At 35.0% G+C, this 13,312-nt stretch overlaps 1 long non-coding RNA gene across 1 annotated transcript in view; it reads right to left on the bottom strand.

Moving 5' to 3' along the window:
- The window catches only part of LOC146443244 (uncharacterized), a 52,253-nt gene extending 38,995 nt beyond the window's left edge, over positions 1 to 13,258 (bottom strand). Inside the window, exon 1 of the long non-coding RNA XR_014855969.1 lies at positions 13,209 to 13,258. This is a non-coding gene — a long non-coding RNA (uncharacterized LOC146443244). The remainder of the gene's footprint in view (positions 1 to 13,208) is intronic.
- Positions 13,259 to 13,312: the final 54 nt, after the last annotated feature.

Below are 13,312 nucleotides of genomic sequence, written 5' to 3'. Positions count from 1 at the left end.
AACATCCAAAGAGACATATTTTTTCTGAGTACTGTGCAGTAATATGAAACTTCCTAAATCAAAGTACCTTCCAACAATTTAGGAAACAAATTAAACAGATTTATTTACTAAACTTGCCCCACCTCTCCTTAAACCCAAATATGCTTTTAATATTCTCAGCATCCTGAGAGAAGGTCTTCCATAGCTTACATTTTTGAGTATCTCATAGAATCCTAGAAAACTGAAAGCTTAGTTCAATCACCTGCTCTAGGCAGGGACAAGCTCAGGATATGGTCTCCTTTTGTGTTATGTTTCCTCTGATGTTCCATAGTTCATCCATTGGTAGAGGCAGGGAAAAAGCGATCCATATTTACTATCTCTAGACTGATCATAAAAGCCATCCGTCATGTCTTCTAGAGATTTCTTCTGTTTCCAACTGAAGAATTTGAAAACTACTTATAACACCTAACCATTCATTTTTCCTGCTTTTGAATATCATTCTTTCAAGTCTCTGAATTTTTTATATTTCTTTTCATATTTTTTCCTATTTCTTTTTGAGACTGGCATAATACTGTTTTATTTTGATAAAAGTACATAATATTTGATAAATGTAATAATATCTGAGTGATCTGAAGTTTCTAGCTCTATTCCATGTTAGAAAAATTGTCTTTGAGTCACTGAAAGAAATAGATGAAGACTTCTAATATAATAACAACTACCAATAGTGCTTTAAACCTCTTGAAATCATAACATCAGACCAAAAACCAGTGTGTTTTTAAAATTAAGACAGCTTCCATTTCAGATCTATTTTCACATGTAGTCCTTCAGTTTTAAAAAATTATTTTCATCATTAGATTATATGTGAATAGTGCAGAGTGATTTCAAAACCACCAAGGCAACCTTGTCAGCTGGTTTGGCACGATTTTGTGATTCTGCTGCTTTGGTCCTTAAGCCTCATGCTCTGCTTGTTTTTTAGTACTATGACGAATAAGTTACAATCATGGTATAAAGATACAAAATGTGAAGTCATAAACATTTCTTTTTTGTTCTTTTTCCCAAACCAAGTTTTTAGTAGCGTATTATTCTGTCACTCCCATCAAAACAGTAAATATTCATCAATTGATCAATTTGAAAGGAATGTATTATATGGAACAATAATTTTGAGAGGGCATTTATGAAACTGAGATATTAAGTTGCTAGATTATACTTACAGTAAATGTCACTGAATGCAATAGAAATAATGATTTGCATTAATTTTCAATTTATTGCATTTTAAAATCAAAATATGAAGGTAACAAGCCATGTTATTTTTCCTTTGAAAAAATTGTTAAATTGTATTATTCCAGTTCAGTACAGTGTAGTCAATTTATTAAGTTACCATTATATATCTCACCAGGGCCTCTACTGAATGTGACAGGTACATTTCCTTATTCTAGTTGAGTGTCTTTTCCACAGCCTATGAAACTGCTATAGCAATTGCTGATCAGCAAGTAAATATTCAGTAAGTAAACGTTCTAAGATAGCCTAATTGAGACTGAGAACAACATCAGCTGAAACTGACTCTGAGGAAAGCAGGTTCCCAATGGCTTGATCAGCCATGCTTGTTAATTCTAATCCTGACTAGATCATTTGTTTCTGGAAGTGTTAGTAACAGCAGATAGTAATTATCCCACAGTGAAGGAGAGTGCAAGGGGTCAGTTTCTCATTAAAAAAGGAAAATTAAACACACCAGATCTAAAACAGTTTTTTACCTTTTATTTAACATTATTTTGGTGAAATTACTTCCAACTATAAATAAATAAATTATGTTGAAAAAGAATTAATTTTATCCTGTATAGATAAATAAAGCCATCATATGATGCATTCCCAATACCAGATGAACACATATTTAAACTCTTTTAGGCTACGCCCTCATGAAACTTGCTGTAGTATTAGGTCTGTTTGGGAAAGAAAAAGCTCCTTTAATCATATTTTCTTCTAGACTACAGAGTAGGTTCTGCAAGGAAAAAAAAATTAAAGTAAAAGTACATTTTAATGAGGTGAAGTTGCCCAATAAAAGTATTGATCAATTTGTCTATTATGGGTCAAAAGAGTGAAAAATGAATTAGTAAAATGCTTTAATACAGTTTCAGTTTACTTAGATTTTTAAAAGTATTGTCAGAATTTACAATTCCTAGTATATTCATAATTCATAGTATATTCAAGTAAATAGACTAACATGATTCATATAAAAACCTCTGAAACTTAGAAAACTAGTCTCATGTAGAGATTAGGTAATAACTTAATTCTGGGCCAGATAGTAGACATAGAGTTCAACTTTTTTTGCAGATGTGAGAATTGTAGTCCTTTATCTTTTGTGAACTAGGGTAGATTTTTGTGAACATCTAAGCATCTTCTCTATCAGACAGGAAGTCTGACATGTAAATCTATAGTAATCACCTTTAAATCCCATAACATTTCCTGCAGAAATACAGAGCTATTCAGAGATTGCTATTCAGACACAGCACTATAGGAACTGCCTTATCAGACAGAATTCTTATCAGACAGAACCAAAAAATCATGGAATGGTTTGGGTTGGAAACTATCTTTAAAGATAATCTTTAAGGTTCACCCGCTTATCACACACCCCACCACCACCACACCACTCTTTTCCACCCCCAGAGATTGAACTTGATCAACACAGCCATGGAGTTCTTTCTCTAGATCAGCTTGCTCAAAGCCCCACTCTACCTGACCTTGAACACTTCTGATCATGGTGCATCCACAACCTCCCTAGGCAATTTGTTCCAATGCCTTATCACTCTCTTTGTCTAGAAGTTATCTGAAGAAAATTGAAACTTACCCTTTTTACTCCAAAACTGTTGCCCTTTGTCCTGTCACTAACAGCTCTGGTAAAACATCTTTCTTCATTTTTCTTATAAGCCCTTTTTAGTATTTAGGACACAAAATGAGTTTCCCTGAGCCTTCTCTTCTTCAGGCTAAACAACCCCAATTGCCTCAGAATTTCTTCAAAGGTTATAAAGAATTCTCAGGTCATGAGACAAACCAAATCAAATGAAGCCCATCTTAATTTCTAGAGTAAAACTAGAAAAAGAGGTAAATTCTTTGGAGTATCCTAATGCACAAAGAAAGAATTTTGCACACTCAAAAGGATCCACTAATATAAAAGCAACCACCAACTATTATTAATGTTTACTGAAATTTAGCATCTATGAAAAAAATTTACACTATAAATTATCCTCACACTGTAAAATGGCATTTTTTTTTTAATTAGAATTTTGGTAAGTATTTATAGAAACACATCTTATTTAAGGACCTTATAGAGATTAAAAAAACTCTAAACCATCAGATTTAAAAATCAGTTTAAAAATAAAATTAAAACTTTTAGTCAGCTATGATTTTCACAAGAAGTACTAATGTGAAAATTATGGGGTTTTGTTTCTGTTTTTGTTTTTAGCACTTATGGAGTTAAATATGACTGGTTAAAATTTTGTACTGTGAAAATGTTTTAAGAGTCCCGTGAATGGTCTGACTGGGAAGGTTCCTTAACAACTGTTTGGAAAATATTTTAATTACGTTGGCAAATTTTGTTGAAACTGCAACATTTGAACTAAATGAAATCCACTCATTGACTGTGATACTGAAAGTGATCCTCAGCAATACTGTAAGAGAAAACTTGTGTCTGGAAGGAAAATAAATACTTGGTCTGTCTGTTAGAAATTGAGAAATAAGAATGCCCACTTGTTATATTTATAAAAGCATAATGACATATGGGCAGAAATGCTCTATGTTTTGTAGGTTAGAAGTCAACAGTTTCTACTAATTAAAATGCAGACAAACTCTCACCCAATTTCAAGACCATGAATAACTGTGACACTTACCCAATAGCACCCTGCCAGTTCACCATTTAATTTCAGCTGGGAATAACATTTTTTGAATTGATTGTTTTTCTTCTAGTTGCAAATAAATGCATAATAGGTGTTTTTTACAGACATTTACTGCTTTAGATTTCAGTATTCACCCTTTTGTCATTGGAAGTTCAGTGACATATATGACCTAACATAATAAGCAAAGCAACTACAAATATAAAATATTTCACTTAGTGTCTTTCTACACTGATATAAAGATATTTTAATTTATGGTATTATATTAATGGTCAGTTAGATATTTGGATTTGTCTCCAGATTTTATGTCCTTTTTTTCTTTTTATTTCACTTGATCATCTGTTTTATTATGTGTGACCTGAGTTAGTGGTCACATTTACTGCAGAAAAATTTACAGGCAAAAAAGCATGATAAAATATTATAAAATCATGTTTGCTCTATACTTCAAAATAACAAGTGCTTAAATAAGAGAGTGAAATAAATCATGTCTATTTCTATGTATATCCTGAGGGCAACAAACACTGGGGTTTTAACATATCTAGACTTAAGGTCTTGTCTCATTTTAGTCAAATATTAGAGAGTTTTTAAGTAAAGAATTGTTACAATGTTTTTATATCTCCATAAATTATTTCTTAACTGTACTTCAGTAAGGTAGTTTATAATTCATATTCTCAACCGTTCCTTCTCTCTTTTGCCAAATAAGTTAACTATATTTAAACACTTAAGACACAGATTATCAATAAGTGCAAATATGCCAGGACTAGGAGGAATAATGCAGATCTAGTGGATATAGTCAAAGGTATTTAAAGGTCACCAGAATTAGTGGGTTGACCCTGGCTGGATACCAGACACCCATCAATGCTGCTCTCTCAGTCCCCTTTGCAACTGGACTGGGGAGAGAAAATACAGTGAAAGGTTCATGAGCTGGGATAAGGACAGAGAGAGATCACTCACCAAATGCCATCACAGGAAAAACAGACTGAACCTGGGGATAGTAACTGAATTTATTACAAACAAAGTCAGAGCAGGATAATGAGAAGTATAAAACACATTTTGAAAACCACCTTCCCCTTGGCCCTCCCTCCTTCCTAGGCCCTACTTCCTCCCTGCCCGCAGTGCAGGGAGAAGGGAATGAGGACCTGAAAGATTACAGTCAGTTCATCCTGTGTTCCTGCTGCTGCTCAGGGAGAAGAGTCCTTCCCCTGCTCTAGCACAGGGTGCCTCCCACAGGAGACAGCTCCCCACAACTTCTCTCATGTGAGTCCACCCCAGAGCCATTACTATGATTCCTGATTGGCATGGCCCTGGACAGAGGTGGCATTGGCTCTGCTGGGCATGGAGAAATGTTCCTGCAGCTTCTCACAGAAGCCAACCCTGTAAAGCTCCAGCTACCAAAACCTGGCCATGCAAACTCAGTACATCAGAGCACTGTAGCTGCGACGTTGGAGCTTATCTCTGATTTTGTTTTCCGATCCTATGTAAACATAGTTAACTCCCGAGAAGAGAATTGCAACTAAACAAAAGTACTCAGAACAAAGGGAAAAGGAGTATAAAATGCTCAAAAGTGTTTAGTCATGGCCATTCCTAATTTCCACTGGAATCAGTGGAACTCACAAGTCATATTATACCCAGAGCTTCCATCATAATATAAGACAAAGAGATGAAAAAATACTTTTTTCAGAACAAGGACCCTGTATACTAAAAATCAATTTAAAGCAATACTCAAGAAATGTGTATATTATTGTAGCCAACAACACACCACCTCATTTTCCTATTCCCTGGTTGTTCAAGAGTAGTAAAATGCATATTAGTATGGAGATTTTTTGCAATGGGGCACACACTTTTTGCTAATGAAGCAAGTCTGTCAGAGCAACAGAGACAGAAGAAAGTGTAATTGGATCTTACTTGAAAACCTTCAGCTTAAGTTATGGTCTAGAACTGACAGGTTCTGTCAATATTTACAGTGAGATTTATTACTGTGTTGTATATGCTTAGAATGACACACATATTTGTACCATCACAAAATAAAATAAATAGTGTTATTATCTTATTTTGAACATTTTGTGTGTTTAAAGTGCAAGAATGCTTTTTTCAATTGCATGAAATTTACAACTAACCACAGGTTTTGGTTTCTGGTTTTATTGGAAATAAACAGATGATTATAAAAACTGTAAAAGCTTTTTATTATTTGCATAAATGAAAACCAAGTAGTGAAGCTACGAAAGTCATATTCTACTATTTAGATAATTCATTTTGCTTTATTTATAGTATAAGACCATAACTTAAAAATAAATTAATAAAAAAATTCAATTGCAAATATTCATTTTTAGTAACTAAAGTGTGCTAAATATCATAATTTAATTTAATTCACAAACACATTCAGAAATAACTTACAACAAAATGTATATAATGATAAACATGAGAAATTTTGAAGTAAGGGGAGGTTAATTTCCATAACATTTTTAGTGTGACTCATATAATTATATTTCCACATTTTCACTCTCAGTAATTTACTGAAGTTTTCATATGCTGGGTAGCTGAATATTTCTCTAAATGAACAATGGCTAACTGGAGCCTTCTTTCTAGAATGTCTGTGTTTCAGCCTTATCTCCCTCATTTATCATGTTTTAAATATAATGTTGAATTTTGGCCTGGACACAGACAGTGGTAAATATGTGATTTATTTCCATTTCCTTTTGATTTTTTGCCGTGAAATAATAAACAGAAATGAGACATAATTCTGAATATATACTGAGATCTGCTATATGTGCTTAGAAGGGAAATTAGAAAATTTCAGAAAATCCTTGAAATTTACATTCCTGAAATCTGTAAAATCAATCAGCCACATGGTAAATAATTGCATTCTTACCTCTGCTTCTCCTATTTCTTTCTTACTGAGACTTCATTCTCACAGAGAAAGAAAAAGACTCACATGAAAATTTGGATCACAATTATATTAGGGGGCATCAATCAAATAAACTGATGTTTCCTGAACAAAGTTCTCTGCTTCTAAAGAAATGTCAATTTAAAATTTGATGAAACATTTTTCTTGCCCAATTATATTTATGAAAATACCAAATGCCTGTTTTGAACTGCTAAGCTGTATTAACTGTGGTAATGCATGGCTAAGCTACCTGAAAAACACCTTTCACTGACCATCATTATTAGCTGAAAAAGGCCAAACACAAGGATTTTTGGAGAATAAATATCTAACAGGTACATGTATAAAAATATATCTTTTATTTTAAGATGTAATTGCATAGCTCCCAGAGGAGATTCTAGGCACTAAGTTCTCCAAAGTACCTAGCTGGAGTCCCAGATTTAGTACTTAGATACAGGAGAAAATTTGAGGAAAAAGTTCTCTTTTCTGGTTCCTCCTGATTGGCCTGTTTAGCATAAGTGGCTGTTGGGAATTGCACATTTGAAGCTTTGAGTGGCTCAATGCCTACAGGGTACTTTGTACCAGTCTTACATACCTATAAGGCAGTTAGGTAAGATATGCATACTTAGATTTCCAAATAATTACAAAAAAAAAAAAAAAACCAACTCATTAGATTGTATCTACTAAATATTTTTCATAGTAAATTTTATTAATAACGCTGTCATTTTGGTTTTTTTTCTACCTATATCTGCTTCAAGAAAGAAATAAACAACTTCTGCATATTTTTGGTTTTAATGTTCATCTATTTGCATATTTTATATTATTGCTCTCAAGTCTAAGGAGATATATTGCATAGTATGTAAAAACGACAAGAGTCTGATCTCTGTTACATCTGAATAATAAATAACAAGAGCCTGCCTTACAATGCAGGCAACAGTACAAGCATAAGATGTAAAAATGATGGAGAACTGGAGTTTATGGGAACACACAACTAAGGGGGATAGAAGTAAAGAAAAAATTAATCAAACATATTTGTGAGGATGCACAGAATAAATCTATGTGGGTTACTCTTCTCCATCAGACATATATAATTGCATTGTTTCAAAACTTGTTTGCTGGCTCAGTTCACAAATGTGTTCAGGTTTTGGAAGTTTGCTGTTTTGCATTTGTGAGCCCTCTCCAAAAACTTACACAGGGCAGTCATTTGGAATTTTGCTTAAACATATTCTCAAACACAGCTCTGTATCTACTGCTTGTAAGACACAGTGTACAAAGGGGGAGGGGGAGGAGGGGAGGAGGGAGGGGAGGAGGAGGGAGGGGAGGAGGAGGGAGGGGGAGGGGAGGAGGGGAGGAGGGAGGGGAGGAGGAGGAGAGGGAGGGGAGGGGAGAAATGAAAAGGTCCTTAAAAATTTTACTATTAGACCTAAAATTTTGTAATCCCAAGGACCCTTTCTATATATCTGTATTAAGGGAAACAAGTTAACACTGTTTCTTCTTCCCTACAGAGTAGGAGAACAATTCCTTATTCATGAAGCTTTTTGAAATTCCTCTCTAAAAGAAGTCAGGTGAACAGGTTGCTTTACAGGAAGACATAGTAGTTGTCTCCACAAGTTTTGAGAGGGTAATTGTATTAACACTGCCTAGTTTACCACTGGCTACTGTTTCAAAGAGAAAATGCTGAGTATGCTGAGGGAGAACACATTGTAAATTCATGTCTTATCTCTATCAGCTGTTTTTGCTGATCATGGACAGTCAGCTAAACATCTATAAACCCTGTTCAGTCAGAGAGCTGGAAAGGATAGATCTGAAGAATGAAAAATATGCTGGCAATGTGACAGATCTTCCTGCTGGCCAGCCCATCAAAAATGGTGCTGAGCGTATCTGAAGAAGGCAGATGATGAATCAGTGAGTCAAGCTAACAGAAGGACATAAAGAAATTGACAGTTCTGTCAACTAGCTCTTGGTGGAAAGCAATTAGGTTATAATAAATAAGAGAAATAAATCATGCAGAAACAGTAGATATTTAATTAGAGGAAACCTCCCCCAAAGTACAGAATTGCTGTAAACTTTCAAAGAAGTCCAGATTGCAATATTTCCATTGCAAAATTAAAATGAAGAGACAGAATAAAAAAGCACAAATATCTAGTGAAAACTCATCATTTCCTTAATTCAACTTTTCTTTCTGTCAGTCTCATCCTTTCCCTCTCTCCATCCCCATCATAATCTAAATTTTATTACAGAATAGCTACCATGACTGCTCACTCAGAATGGAAGTGAAGAGACATACATAAGAGCACGAATATCAAGGCCCCTATAGCTGGGGAGAAAAAGGGAAACAGAATAGTGAAAATGTGATGCAAGGTCAGTGCTTGCCCAAAAAGACAGGGCAGTACTTGGGAGTGCAGGATGTTGCTCATGGGGCCTCTGAGAAAGCATGATATTATAAACTTCTCCCTTACTAATCACAATATGATTTAGAAATCAGAATCTTAAAATTCTCCTTTTAAAATTAAATCCTCGCATGATTTTTGCTTTCAGAAACCTATGTGTGTCTGTGAGTTCCTGTGCGAATTCTCTGACGGAATCTTCTACTTTATCCAGTTCCTGTCTTCTGAGTGGAACTGTGCTGTGTAGTAAGAATTAGGTACCACTGACATCTGCACCAACTGATAAAGACTGCAATTATGCACAAATATTTACCTCCCTATGCACATCTGCCATTACTCTCTGTCTCCCCATGGCAGTAAATTGGGCTCTTCTCTGGTTAAAAATCCTGTTACCATCCATAACTTTGGTGGCGATGGTTTGTCTTATTTATTTCACTGCCATGGAGACCTTCACCTAGGGAAATGGAGTACCAATATACTGTATTGAACAAGCATTTTCCAACTTAACCTCATACAGCAATTGGCTTCTTAAAATGTAATCCAAAGCTAATAAACTTAGTTTATGTAAATGCAACTGCTATTACAGCATATGAAATTCGTACAGGACACTGATGCTGACCAGATTTCAAAGGGAAGCTGGCAAAACTCTGTGTATCTAACAATAAAGATCAGTTGCATAATTCATAATTTCTTGTAAATATCTTGTTTTCTTACCTAATATATGTAGAGTGCCATAGGCTGATTAGGTCAATATTTACTAGCAGAGAGCTTCCAAGAAGTGGAAATGTGCAGTTATGGAGGAGGGCAGCGTGAGGGAAGTCTACATGAGTGAGTTTGAATGACCTGAACTTGGAGACAATAAAGTTTCCCCAGATATTTCATGCTTTCATTATCTGTAGAATTTCTCAAGATTTTATTTTTATTTTAGATTGAAGTTTTAACTCAATAGTTTCTAGACAGCTAACATGAATATAGCTTAAGTGAGTCATGCTGTATGCATGTACATTAAAAGCAGAAAAAATAGATTTCAAGGACATTAGTCATCTGAATTTCTCATCAACGCATTAGTAGGTTGTATTCAGCACTCCACCTTTTGTTCAGGAAAGATAGCAGTAGCAGAAGCAATTGACAGAAACTGATAACGGTTCAAATTGTGCGTTTGTGAAATGAAAAGAGCCCAGAAAACACTAAGAGAATCAAAGACTGACTAAAGTTCTCACTGGAGCAGCAAAGATTAAATAGCTTAAAAAGCCTGCCATACTGTTACTTATAAATTAAAGAAACATTTTATATTTTTCGGAGGGTATTAATATTCTTCCCTTTTTAAAATAAGCATAGCTGATACATAGATCAATAGCTACATGTCTTGGGAATACACAGCTACTTTTCCCACTGGATGCCACTGTTTGATCAAATTCAGGCCAACAAAATCCTGGAATAATCATGAAAATTTGTAGCTGAAAAAAGCCGTTAATTCAAATTAAAACGTAGGTTCTTTAGGAAATATTTGAAGCATGTTTTATCAAAATGCCTGGAGCACAATTACTGTGGCTTTAGTATGGATTACACAAAATTAAAGATTTCATGAAGAAATAAAAATGAACTTACAGGGCATGACAGAACAATAGATAAAAATTAGTGATATATAAAAGTGGGATTTATTTGCTCAACACAGATAAATCTTTTGAGTACATCTTACTTATTTTGAGTATGAGTTTATAATTTGGCATTGATCGAGAAGAGCCTTGCCAGTAACATTAAAATATTTCACAGGTGAAATATCAAGTACATTTTTCTTTGTTATAATAGAATTAGCTTAATATGAGCATTTTCTGAAATGTTATTTCTGAAAGAAAATATTCTAATTTTATTGTCATTGAAACCAACAGCACTTTCACCATTCAATTTCAGAGCTCATCACCAGACCACCATGAGTACTAAGAATGTACTGGCTTAGTCTAACTCCTTAAAGAAGTATTGTTTGAGTGACAATAACAGTATTTAAACAATGGTAAATGCTCTAGTACAAAACAAGAAATGGCCTCTAAAATGTAGGTTCAAAAAATGCAATACCACCAGAAAATATTGTAAGAACATACCAGTAATAGCAGGAGATACGAGTAGGATATAAAAAAAATCAAAGACTAAAAGTAAAATTAATTCAATTCCAGGAAACTAATTCAAAAGACAAGGAATTATGAGAAATTCATACAGAAATATGGGAGAAAAAGAAGGTGATAATATTGTAAATCTTCCATTGACTCTAGATTACCACACACTAGTGATTTTATAACATTTGAAACTCTGCTTTTTCTTCTTTATATAATGTGAAGTTTTACATGAATTTTAACACCAAGACGTTGGTTTGATTAAGTATTTTATATGAATCTTTGACTTTTGTAAGTACATTCCAAAAACGTACTACAACTAAGTAATTACATTTATCTTATAGCACAGACATAGTGTGGGGATTTTTTTGTCATAAAATGAAGTAATCTTTCCCATTACTCTTCACCATCTTAGACATTGAATATAATTTTCAGATCTCTTTACATTATAATATTCCTAGAATTCTGCAAATGCATCATACATCACTCTGAAAAACATTCCTGAGGCTTGCATTACCATGGAAAGGAGCAGTCAACTCTCCTAAATTTGATAAATTGCTTGAAGGCAAGAATAACAAAAGCCTACCTATTTCAAAACTGTGTGTTTGACAAGTCCAGGTTTTATGCAACACTGAAATTCACTGTGTCAAGACTTGTTTTTCCAGATTACTTTAAATGAAGACTGCACTGTAAACCTTAAAATAATTGTAAAGTTTGGCTAGCTTAGTGCCATGCACCTTTCATGGAACTTTTTGACAGCGTCTCCTAGCATTCTAAAACAGAAAACTCTGGATGTGCTGCTTGGAAGCAGATACAGCATGGCTGTCTCAAGCCTTTGATCAGCAGAGGAAATTCTGGCACAGGACAGTCAGTTTGGAGGGGAGGTGGAATAGTAGAAGTTAAGAATCACTAACAAGAAGGAAAATGACATGGAACAAAAATTGTGGAAGGCAGATGCAAAAACAAGAAAAAGAGAAATGTTTGGTAGAAACTGACAAATAAGAACAGAGAGGAGCAAAGAAAGAAAAAATTAGAAACAAAATTATAAGTGTTTTATAAATCAGGGGTTTTTTTAATAACTATTCTTTCATGCATTTATTCTATGGGTAGATTTTTGGAGGGCATAAATCAGCTCAGGGAGAACTAGTAAGTAAGCTCTGTGTTTTTATCTGTATATACAGTTATGTGTGTCTATCTGTGTGTCTATCAGCATCCATGGTTTTGTATCTATTCTTTTTATGGACCACAGTCCCACTTTCCCTATGAAGCTGTACTTACTCTGATTTACCTTTTTATTTAATTAAAATTTTGTGTAACTAAATAAAAAAAAATAAAAGGAATAAGAAACTTTGAGCATTGTATCATATAGAGGGAAAAAACCAAAAAGGAGTCGTACATTTCTGAACACCTTCTACATGTGATTGTGAAGTCTTCCAGGCTTTCATCTGAAGTACATAAAAATAATTAGCACCAGTCATTTAAGGATGGTGTAAATGGCTCATCAGTTAGAAACTTAAGATATGGATACTGCCCGGAAGAGATAAGTCCATGGAGAAATCCCATCTGCCCTAAATATGAATCAGTCAGTTAAAAGCCAGCCTTGAGTGCCAAGGTAAGTGCCACCTTGAGTGAAGGTGGCAAAGTTAAAAGACCCTGCAGGAAACAGGCACAAATCTCAGGGGAGAACTGATTTGTGTCAGAGGAGCTGAAAGCTGGCAAGGTGAGCTCTGTGCTCCTGGAACTGCACTCATGTCCAGACCCCGTGTCCCAGGTGTGCAGCAGTGTGTGCCAGCAGGGAGCTGCTCGAGCCTCGCAGGAGGTGTGTGACAGAGGACAGTCCTGGTGAACGAGCCCTAGCAAAGCCTGAGTGCTCTGCCCGGGGCCATTGGTGCTGCCTGCTGCTGCCAAAGGTGGCAATGAGGTGGCACAGGGCCCTGGTGTGACATTATGAAACTACTTTATTCCTTACCTGCCTGCTTAATGCCCACAGCTACTGTGCCTTGAAGATGGACCGGGCGGTGGGGAGGAGGGGGGGCAGAGCTGGGGTCAGTTTAATGGCCAACCCAACAGTCA

This window comes from Lichenostomus cassidix, chromosome 1Aa (genome assembly GCF_008360975.1).
Source record: "Lichenostomus cassidix isolate B80296 chromosome 1Aa, HeHo_3.0, whole genome shotgun sequence".
In the NCBI taxonomy this organism is placed as follows: domain Eukaryota; kingdom Metazoa; phylum Chordata; class Aves; order Passeriformes; family Meliphagidae; genus Lichenostomus; species Lichenostomus cassidix.
This window is presented reverse-complemented; position numbering and strand designations above follow the sequence as displayed.